The sequence below is a fragment of the Lactuca virosa genome, chromosome 5 (assembly GCF_052849685.1).
Source record: "Lactuca virosa cultivar CGN04683 chromosome 5, Lactuca_virosa_CGN04683_v6, whole genome shotgun sequence".
NCBI lineage: Eukaryota > Viridiplantae > Streptophyta > Magnoliopsida > Asterales > Asteraceae > Lactuca > Lactuca virosa.
Window position 1 is genome coordinate 183,980,117 of NC_136430.1, and position 12,919 is coordinate 183,993,035.

Consider the following 12,919-nt stretch of genomic DNA (forward strand, 5'->3'; position numbering starts at 1 on the left):
TAATGCAATTTGGGTGATAGTGGATCGGTTGACCAAGACTGCACATTTCTTAGCTATATGCCAGAGCTCGTCAGTCGAGAAATTAGATGACTTGTATGTGCGCGAGATGATTGTTCAACATGGTATTCCAGTCTCCATTGTATTTGATCAATATGTTAGTTTCACATCTCGTTTCTGGCAGAAGTTCCATGAAGAACTGGGTATGAGATTGCATCTCAGCACTGCTTATCATCCGCAGACGGACGGTCAGAGTGAGCGGGCCATTCAGACACTTGAGGACATGTTAAGAGCCTGTGTCATTGATTTTGGTGGGGGTTGTGATGGGTTTTGAGCAATACATCATTCCTATGGTGTACATGCAAACCCTAATAGCTTTTGAATCTAGTTTGTCTAATGAACATGCAAATGAATATCCAAAGCTATAAACCCTAGATCTAACATATTATAATCTGAATTAGGGTTTAGAGAATACCTTTGATTGTTATGTAGCAATAACAATCAATTTCTTGCTTTGATTGGCTTCAGAAAACTTAGTGCCTCAAGTGTTGCACCTTTAATGTAGTCACAAACACCACTAAGCAACTAGATGAAGAAGAAAGAGAACGAGAACTCCAAAAACATCTAGAAACCCTCTTGAAAAGGTTGGCCACGTTTTTGGGTCTGAAGGGGCCTTTAAATAGGTAGGCAATTAGGGTTATCTAACAAGGAAACCCTAATTTGACTGCTTAAGCCCTAAGCAGCCCATGGACGCCTTCTGGAACATGCCTTGGACGAAAATCATATGGGCTTCCCATTAATTTCGTCCAACCTATATTCCAAGGTGATCCACAGCCCAATTGCAATTATCTTACAATTACAATTCTATTCCCCTAAGTTTAATTAATCTCTTTTAGCCACAAAATTAATTCTTAATTAATTCTTGACTAATATTAATTAAACAATATGATTTCTCCTTTAATATATTATGCTCATAATATATTAATAAATCATAATTAATCCTTTCTCTCCTTAATTCATCCTATATATTGCTATGGTGAAGGCAACCCAAAAGGACCATGCTCATAATCGGGTCAAGTACATACCAAAATAGTTATGGACTTAGACACTAATCCAACAGTCTCCCACTTGGATAAGTCTAATAACTATTTTGCATGACTTCATAACCTAATCAGCAATCGTAGCTTTCAAAAGTCGCTGTCAACTTTGATCTTATCAGATAGCGTGTCCTTTAGATAAGGGATCATATATTCCTCCATTCTCAAGATATCGTATAGACTGAGACATGGATTTTAAATCATTCTCTCTATATTGTTTCCCGACATCCGATTTATGACGACTGACAATAGACTACAATTGAACACATCAACTTAGTCCCGGCTTGGCCAAGCGCTTAGGTGTTATCACTAAATCATCGAGGGGCCCACATATATCGCTTTTATCCCACTTTGGGCAAAAGGAATGGATAAACTTCGACTCAAATGCTCGCTTGTTCTTACTCATCAAATCACACACAACAATATCTTTTATAACACCAGGTTACTGGTGCGTTTACATATTATCAATGTGCAACCGATCAGCAAGTAACAACTCACACGTCTTGGTTTCAAGAATATATAATATTATCGTCTCACTAATCACCCGTGATAAATCCATGAAGTGATTCAAGTGAGCATGGGTTTAATCCAATACTCTAATCTTATTAAAGCACTCATGAACTCTGCAGCAAACTTTTGCTATGCCTAAACACTTCAGTCAATCTACAGACAGATTCATGACAGTCTTGCTTCATACCTACTTCCAACGTATGACCGACTGTGGATGTTTGAATAACCTAGTTATTCTGGAAGTCAAAACATGCAAAGTGAAACACAATAATAATACTTAATCCTATATGGCCCCAAAACTTTTGAGCGTAAATAAAACACTTTTATTTAAACACCATATTGATTACTCATTATTCATTGTTTACTGTTTCAGAAAATCAACTTATTACTTGAATTACAACAATAGATGTGCCATGCTCCGAGCATGCACACTATGTTTCCTATGGTCCATGCTTTGTGAAATTGATCAATTGAAAACTTTTCCAATGATGCTCATTTCACAATTCCTAATCCTCAATGATAGTGTAAGAATACAAGGTTCTTGCCACTACTAGAATATGTTAGATTCTAACATTTTATGCAACGATCCTTTCGTAAAGTCATAGCACAAAAGTCACCAAGACTTGGCCAATGAGAATACAAGGTTCTCTATCAGAAATTGTTACAAAACAATTCTATAGATGTGATGTCTCTCACTCAAAGTACATTCCTTTGAACATCCTTTTTGCATAAAATTTTCTAATCTAGACATAAATTCTTAATTTCCAACTCCCAATATGGAAACATTTCCATATTTGCCATACGACAACTCTTTCTTAATAGAATCTTATCTATTCATAATAATGTCGACATGGTCCTTCCTTTACTATACTTCCAACTGCTCACAAGCGACAAATCCTCAACGAATCCTCAGATCGTCCTTTGACAGTTGTTCAATTATTTAGTCAAACTTGGTTCCAGTCCTTTTCCCTCTTAATGCGCTAGGCACTTGGAAAATTTGAACGGTCGAATATTATGGCATATGCAATCGATCTTATACCCAAAGTGTATGGAACAAGATTGATAATGTCTTACATGAAGACGTGATACTTTACCAGTCTTCTGCTATAATATTTCTAATTGCCATGATCTCACAATTTTGATTATGAAAAGGGATGCCGTAAGCATAACCAAATTTTGAGAATGCAATTATTCTTTCCATATATAGAATTTCCTCATGTTGAACCATTCCAACACAACATTCATATATATTTGACTAGATTTGATTAAAATTCCACAATCTAAGCCTTTAGATTTGAAATGAAGTATAATATTCTCTCCCTTAATTATAGCAAAACAACTTTTCAACCCCTACAACTTTGCAAAGTGAATCTTTGTTTTCTATAATTAATATTGCTAACTTGCAATACTTGAAATAATAATCATGCTCCCACTAACACGATGATTATTACCATACAAGCATAACACTTATGCTCCCACTAGCTTTGACATATATTTAGAAAACATCTGAACTTCCAGAAAACAATGCTTATTGAATTCCTTAAGTTTATATTTCTAAATACCTGATGCTTTGATAAGCCTTTATCTAAGCTTCTTAAACTCATACAGCTTTGCCTTAGAAAGCTCACATGTGTGTCTAAAGAAATTCAGAACTTATGTTACTAAGTCCCAAATGTTCAGACTAATTGCCAAATCTCACAATTCAAACTATGAAAAGGGATGCCGTAATTATAATCGAATTTGAGAATACAATTTTCACAATTGCAATCTTCTTAAAATCTCTCTTAGTGAAAGCATTTCCTCAAAATCATTTTCATGAAGGAGATAAACCTTATGACACTTAGATTTTATGGTGTATGTGTTCCTATCCATGTGAATTTTCCAAAACCAAGGTTTGCGACAAATCCAAACTCATATGGACTGAACTTGTTCAATCTCGATTCCTTGCCTCATGGTAGCATGAATGCCCACCATGTCTTCCAAGCAACTCACCCCTACATATCAATGTACTTTCCATTGATCAAGGTTCTTTGTATTTATGCATTCAAATGAGAACTCATAGAACTCACATACATATTTAGCTTAATTGGAATGCCACAGAAACATAATAATGTCAACACGATAGGTTATAAACCTCAAGTCGTGCGCTAGTGATGATCAACTAGGTTTATTCTTGATTTGTTCTTGAAACTTTTCAAGATTATTAAAACTCCCACTGACTCCTTAACATATGAGGTTCTCTTGTCAAGAAACATTTCTTGACAAACAAATATTCAAGAGTAAGTGTAGCTTCTTATGAAGTTTAACACTTCACACAATTGGTCCTAGTTGGTCTTTGTCTTATCCAAGACATCACAACTTACCAATTTCAAATGTGCAGGAATAAGAAGACTTTTTCCAATTCCACATTTGTTGAGTGTTATAAACCTACTAAAGACATGTCACTCAATTCGCAATCTTGGAGTATGACTCTAAGACTCGATATTCGAACGAAGTATGATTGACTTCTTGATTTAACCATTTCCACAATTCTCGATTCCTCTTCTTAGACATACAAATGTACTAAGACTCACTAAGAGGATCAATTGAGATATGGTTCTTAATCATTAAGACTTATCATAAAACACAATAAAAGGTACTCTCCCTTCTTCTTAGAATAGAGAAACTTTTATCTTTCTTCCTACTTGATTCTTCTTATTCGTTCTGCTATTTATTGAAACTCTTCCAATCAACTCAGAATTATATTTAATCTTATAAGTATAACCATATTTACTAAACTTTAGTAAATCATGAAGAATATCTTGATCACTCTTGTGGTGGACTTGATCAACGCACAACCTAGTGTACTCGATCTCCTAGTTCTTCACTTGACACTTTGTCAAAGAATTAGTCTAATCTCCAAATATAAAGTTTCTCATTCATCACGCAACCATGTTGTATGATTCCAAGTTTCTGTCCACTTGAAACTTAGGCGATGAGAATCTTTCCTTATTTGGAAAATTCTCGACATTTCCACAAATAACATAATTAAGAATCACATCCATCATTGCTAATAATAGAAACAATTAAACATCAATTATTCATACACACCATTGCAAGGATAAATAAACAAGATAAAATCAGAATTTATTTTATTGCGGAAAAATTTGTCCTTACAATGCAATTCAACTGAAAACTATGTTATTACATATTTCTTAGCAATCTATTCTAACTCCAAGTAGTAGCTCAAGAATCCAATCTCCAAGCAATGCGATCGAAATCCATTTCTTCACGATCAGATTCAGCTTACTTCTTCCCTTAAGCTTCCTCTCTTTTCTTTGATCCTACAAAAACATCAAAATGTAATCTTATTACATCATGTATTAAGAATCAAAAATAAGAACTTAAAAGAGCTAGATAGTGGATTTCATACCTAAAGAAGAGTCATAACACTAGACTCTCCCATCTCTTAGATCTCTCAGGTAGATAGGGCAGCTTCGTCTCCAATGCCCCTTCTCTTGGCAATAAAAGAAAATGGACTCCTTTGGCAAAGCACATGGGATAATCTCATACTTAGTCCTCTCTGGACTTCCAATGTTGCCAGTGTCCATTGAAGTTTGGGAGTTTGATTCACCAGACAAATTTGCTTGATCAGCACGCCAAATCATTGCTGATTCAGCAGCTACAAGAAAATAGGTCAAATCAATGAGGGTCACATCGTGGTCTATCATATAGTACTGTCTAACGAACTCACTATATTATTCAGGAAGTGACTGAAGAAGCCAGTCAACAGCCAGCTCACCTGAAATTTCGACACCCAACATCCTTAACCTGTCAATGTGTGACTTCATCTCTAAGACGTGTGCACACACAGGTTTCCCATCTTCGTGTTTACTTGCCAAAAGCGCTTGAGTGAGCTCGAACTTTTCAAGCCTTCGAACTTGTAGGTCAGGGAGAATAATTGGAGGAGGTGGAGGAAGTGAAGCATGATCTCTGGTTCCTCGATCATATTGTGGAATATCATCTTCATTTTGAAAACTTGTTCCATGGGTTTTAGGAAGACCATTGTTAGATTCAGACATCTACAAAACGGGAGAAATTCAAGTTAGTTGATAAGAATCCTTGATGTAACACCCAAATGAAACATCAAGGCTAGGATCCAACACAATACTCTACAACCTAGAAGAGGGATGCCGTAATCTAGTTGCAGAATATTTGAAGGTAGGTAAATGACGATTTCCCAATTTCCACCATGAAAAACAAAAATGAAGTTTAAGTTTTAAATGAATTGAAACTCCTAGATCTTTTGAGATTCATTGAACTTTTCAATGGCATGTTTAATCTCGATTATGCCCTTCATTTGTGACTGGGATGCCAAGGATCACAAATAAGGTGTGAATAACCATGCGAATGTACGTGGTGCACCCAATGTTACTATCACCTAATCAATGTGCGCGTTAACCACACACGCTCCATTGATCTATGTAAAACATCGAGCCACCCTTCGCCACCAATGTCAATCCCAAATTAGTGTGCCGGTTAACCACACACGCTCCACTAACGTTTCGACAAGGGTACAAAGTGTAATTTCATGGATTAGCATACAATTTCACATTTTGCCTAAAGTAACTAAGATTTGGGAATTTTATAAAAGTGTTTAGTTACTTTGTCTTCATTATACTTATAATGGAAAGGGTTTGTCCTATCCTACCCGTTCGGATAACGACCCTCCACTAGTCAAGAGTGCGGTGGGTAAGAGTGGATACCCATTCAATCGCCATTTTATAGGCAATTTCCTTAAACACCCCTTATAGACCAGCTTCGTGAATGAGGCCTACTAAAGGTAAGACTGACAGTTTACTCATATATAATATTAGACCTTTAATGTTATATATAGTATAGGGTGTATTTTAAACCTTTTAAAGCATTAGGGTTTAATTTAATAAATTATACTTTTAATTTAATTAAATGTAAACCAAAACCTTTATGGATTTATTAACTCTCCTTTAATTATACACTTTAATTAATTAACAAAACCATAAGGGTGTAATTTGAACTTTTCAAAGTACTAGGGTTTTAGAATTTAATATTTCAAAATTAAACTATTAATCAAATTTTAAATTCCAAAACTTGAGGGCAAGTTTTTGAAACTTTTCAAAACTATCTAGGTCAAATTACAAATAATTAAATTAAACAAATAATTGGTAATTATCTAAAATTGACCTAATTCAATTTCTTGCAAGATAATTCATCAAATAACTCAAATAATTAAAGGTTATCTTATAAGGCAATAAATATTTGATTAATTGGTAATTATCTTCTATTTTGGAAAGGATATTCACCAAAAATCAATAAAAATCGGATTTTATTAATTAAAAACGTTTATAGTAAGTATCCCAAGCCAAAACAGCAAGAAAATCGCCAGAAATCGCTGCCAAACCCTTGGACTCGCCGAGTTAGCCTGACTCGCCGAGTTCATCGACTGACTCGCCGAGTCAGTCAAGCAGAAGGTGCAAAAAACGATTTATCAGCCAATAAATTATCAAATAAGCATCAATTCATCAACAAACATCCCTAGGCTCTGATACCACTGATGGGTTTTGAGCAATACATCATTCCTATGGTGTACATGCAAACCCTAATAGCTTTTGAATCTAGTTTGTTTAATGAACATGCAATTGAATATCCAAAGCTATAAACCCTAGATCTAACATATTATAATCTGAATTAGGGTTTAGAGAATACCTTTGATTGTTATGTAGCAATAACAATCAATTCCTTGCTTTGATTGGCTTCAGAAAACTTAGTGCCTCAAGTGTTGCACCTCTAATGGAGTCACAAACACCACTAAGCAACTAGATGAAGAAGAAAGAGAATGAGAACTCCAAAAACATCCAGAAACCCTCTTGAAAAGGTTGGCCACGTTTTTGGATCTCAAGGGGCCCTTAAATAGGTAGGCAATTAGGGTTATCTAACAAGGAAACCCTAATTTGACTGCTTAAGCCCTAAGCAACCCATGGACGCCTTCTGGAACATGCCTTGGATGAAAATCATATGGGCTTCCCATTAATTTCGTCCAACCTATATTCCAAGGTGATCCACAGCCCAATTGCAATTATCTTACAATTACAATTCCATTCCCCTAAGTTTAATTAATCTCTTTTAGCCACAAAATTAATTCTTAATTAATTCTTGACTAATATTAATTAAACAATATGATTTCTCCTTTAATATATTATTCTCATAATATATTAATAAATCATAATTAATCCTTTCTCTCCTTAATTCATCCTACATATTGCTATGGTGAAGGCAACCCAAAATAGTTATGGACTTAGACACTAATCCAACAGGTTGGGACTCCTACCTTCCATTAGCTGAGTTCTCGTACAACAACAGGTACCACTTTAGTATCGGTGCACCGCCTTTTGAGCTCCTTTATGGAATGAAGTGTCGCACCCCAATGTATTAGGGTCATGGGAAGGACTGAGGTAGTCCTACAGAAGACAGAGCTCATCCAGTAGATCAGACAAAGACTTCAAACAGTTATGAGTCGGCAGAAGAGTTATGTCGAGAAGCGACGATCTGAGTTGGAGTTCTAGGTCGGAGACATGGTTTTACAGAAGGTATCACCCTGGAAGGGTGTAATACGCTTCAGGAAGAGGGGCAAGTTGGGGACCTGATACATTGGGTCGTTTCAGGTGTTAGCCATGGTGGATAATGTAGCATATAGATTAGATTTTCCTGAGGAGCTCAGCCAGATCCACAACACTTTCCATGTTTTGCAGCTTCGGAAGTGTGTAGCGGATGATTCGGCAGTTGTTCCCTTAGTGGATATTCAGGTTGATGACCGTCTGAATTATGTGGAGAGACCTATGGCAATCTTGGACCGGAAGATGAAGACTTTGCGCAACAAGGTGGTATCGTTAGTAAAAGTTCAGTGGCAACCTCAAAAGGGTTCCTAATGGACTTGGGAACCGGAGTCAGAAAAACACGACCAATTTCTAGAATTATTCGCAGCAGCGGACTTCGAGGATGAGGTCTAGTTCAAGTGGGGGAGAATTATAACATTCTGATGATGAGGTATTTTCAATTTTAAACATATGTAAGAAGAATTATTGCATTTGGCCCTTATCCACGAGAAAGATTGCAAAATGGCCCACAATGGCATTTTTGTAATATTTGTGGTGGGCTTACGTATGTGGGGCATACTCCTAACGTATGCAGGGAATACGTATGTGAGCCACAAACCCTAAAAACTAGGATTTGGACCCTATTTAATCAACTTATGGCCTCCAAACCTCATCCTTCATCAGCCTCCAACACCTCCAAACGACCTTATCAAACCCTAGTCACTTGTTGGGCATTCTTGACCCTTGTGTGTGTTTTTAGTGGCTTTGAAGGAGAAAGAAGGACATAGAACCACCTTAGAAGCTTGATGGAGCTTTGGATTTGGGATCTTCACCAATCTAGCATCCTCCAAGATGTATAAAACTTTAAACTTGGCTCGTAATTTCTTGGACCTTGCTAAGTTCTTAATTCATGAAACAATGACTCTTTTTGTAAACAATGTTGGTTAATAGTTGATTTTTAAAATTTTAATTTTTTTAAATTTTATTAGAGTTTTAAATGAACATAAATATTAGTTATAACTACCAAGAAAGATCTGTGAAATTACACTGTTAGGAAGAATATGCCAATTGCTTCTATGAACTTGTGTTTGTAATTGATCATGATTGAGTTCATGTTTGAAATTTGTTACCAAACTTCCGTATTTCTTCAAATTTTAGTAGAAGATATTTCTCTTTAGAGGTAAAGAACATGCTCTTGTCATAGCTTATCATAAAAGCGACATAGATTGGCTCATTGGATGGGTGTTTGCTCATGTGATTATCAAACATACCCCTTATTTGTATCTAATTATTTATGTGTGCGAAGAAAGATATGTTTGTGTTTATGCAGAGGTTTACACTATTACTTTACAAATGAATTTTGCAACTAATGTTTCCTGCTTTTGATTGGTTGTGCTCTTTACTAATATTCTTTAAATTGTTTTGTAACAGTGATCAGTGTGTCTTGGTAGCACATTGGTTTTCATGAAAAATCATCAAAATATATTAAGTATTAAAAAATAGTTAAATATGCCACATATGAAGCTCTGGAGGTGAAATTATATCTTTTCTATTGTTGTATATACGAAAAATAAATTTGTTTAATTTATGCAAGTGATCGGTTGGTCAATGTGGTTTTCTAAGTACCTTTTTCTTGAGAGAAATTAGGATGAAGATGAAACTACTCTAAAGGTATAAATTATAATCATACCATATTTTCATATTTTTAGTGCTATATTGATATTTTGTAAGTGATGTCATAACCCTTTTTATAATTATTATTATATTGTAGTCAGGACTTGAGAGAGTAAAAGACTACCCTCAGCCATTTTGGTTGGCTCTTTTGTGGAGGGGACTCGATTTACTCAAGCAAAGCTTTTAGTAGCTCAAGAATATGCATCATCATTGGGATTGTCTTTTCCTAGAAATGTTTTAATTCCAAGAAAAAAGGTACTATGTCTATTTCTTTTCTTAGAAATGTTTTAAAGAAGTAAACACATCAATCATTAAATTTAAGAAACTACTCCATCAATCTTTCAAATGAGAGCCATCAAAACCAAAACAAGATAAAAATCACATGTAATTCACATATGAATCACATGTGATTCACATATGAATTTACATGTAATTCACATATAAATCACATGTAATTTACATATATATCATAAGTGAAACACATATGAATTACATGTGATTCACATGTAAATCACAAGTGAATCACATATGAATTACGTTTATATGCACTCATGCATTTTGTGTGAGTGTCCTTCGTTAGTTTTTTAAAAAATAATTCATTTGAATTTCAAATTTGAATCTTAAGAGACACAATCACATGTGAATATCACATTATATAATTACATATGAATCTTACATGTGAATCTTATATATATATATATATATATATATATATATATATATATATATATATATATATATATATATATATATATATATATGCACTTTTGTGAGTGTTCTTACATTAATCAGTTATTTTTTTAATTTTTTTGTAGAATTGTAAGAATTTGTGGAAAATATTAAAGATGTGAAAAGTGATAAATTAGAATATATATATATATATATATATATATATATATATATATATGTATATATATATATATATATATATATATATATATATATATATATATATGGAAATATTGACACAAAGAAATAAACACTGTGAACTTTTTTAGCATTTTTTGTTTTTTATATTTTGGTATGTATCAAATAAAATACTCGTACTATTATGTTTATATATTAATACATAAAGTTGGATTTTTTTATGATTTATTTACGAACATTACAGTATAACAAATATGTATATATACATTTGAAAAAATATACATATATGCACTTGAAACGTTAATTTTTTCTTTTGATTAAAAAAATATACCTTTTTCAAAAAAATATTACGGTTTTTTTTTTAAAGTATTGATTTTTTCAAATTTATTGTTTTCAAAAAAAATGCAGTTTTTTAAAAAAGTATTTATTTTTTCAATTTTTTTCAAATTCGTGTTTTCTAAAGAAATATAAAAAATATGTATTTTTAAAAAATAGAAAATTATTATTTTTTTATAAAATCCAAAAATATGATTTATTATGTTAATTTTTAGACCTTTCTATTAATATTTCCAATAACACAAAAAAAGATTAAACATTAAATAAGATTGGGAAGATGACAATGATACCGTTAATGCGTTAATTTTAATCTAACGTTCCACCTTTAGTTCTCGGGTTCTAAGGAAACAATGAGTTTTTAACGGAACTCACCCCTATATATATATATATATATATATATATATATATATATATATATATATATATATATATATATATATATATATATATATATATATGTATGGCAAATTGAATATACCATTAAGGGTATATAAGCTTATGTATTTATGTATGCAAACTTACCATACTATGTTGTTTTATATCATATATACATTGTAATCGTCTAAAGATCTTAAAATTCAACTCCTAAATTGAATTACTTCCATGATTTTTATAAATTTCACCATTATTTCCTCTTACATAATTTTCATTTTTAACTATAATATATATAGTCTGATAGGTGTTCGGTAGAAAGATTTGATGTAAGACGAAGAAAATAGTGAAATTTCGAAAATCTATAAATTAAATCAAGTTGGTGGTAGAAATTTAAAAATATTATAATGCACATATTCCTTGTATTCAGTCTTGGTATCTATATAGCATTAGGTTTAGTATATATGTATCTTTATCTTAGAGTTGGCAATTTAGGACAATAAATAGATGCTTAGTTTATTTTGTATTTAGTATACACTCGCATTGAATCCACATATGTGACCCAAAAAATGTAAGCAACTTGTTTTATGCTTTTTCCTTATGATGATTATGTAAGATTTAGACAAATGTCAAAATAGGTTGTCATTTCTTGATTATATATGAAACAAATGGGTGACAAGGTAGTGGTGTGTTGACATGCGTTTTACAAGCAAACGCTAATTCAAAAAAAATGTTAATCTACTAAAATATAAACCGAACATATATTGTTTTAATAAATGTATCACAAAAAAAGGGATCGAATTGTTCTATTATATTGTACATTACAAGAATTGTTAAGAATAAAAAAGCTGTCATAAGAAATTGGAATGTAAAACTATGGTAAATGAATGATAAAGTACAATATTGTCCTTGTACATTATTGTTTGATTTATAAATAAATATCTAAATAATGAAGTATAAATACTTGTGATGTTAATTAAATTTGGGATTCCGGTTCTTTTCTTCCCTGTCATCTGTATAGATTGCAAACCTATCAAAGAATTTGCAATGTAGATAATCATTAATGACAAAATTTCCGTGTATTCAATTTTTTATATTAAATGAAATATGAAAAAAAATATATCTAAAAAAACTTATAAAATATTTATATACTCTTTTTATAAATTTCATGTTTATGAGATTTTTCAAAAATAAAATAAACATATACAATTAGGATAAAAAATTTATGCTTTCGAAAAAAATATTTTTTAAAAAACTAATTTGAGACTAAAAAAGTTACAAATATTAAAAGTAACCCTTTAAAAAATTAGAAGGGTATTTAGTATGAAATGTTGAAATACAGCCATTAACACTATGTTTGACGAACTAGTTGAAAAGCTAGTTATTAAATAAAAAACATGCTGATAAAAAATAATGTTTGGTAAAACTAGCTGAAAAAATATAAAATGACATAAA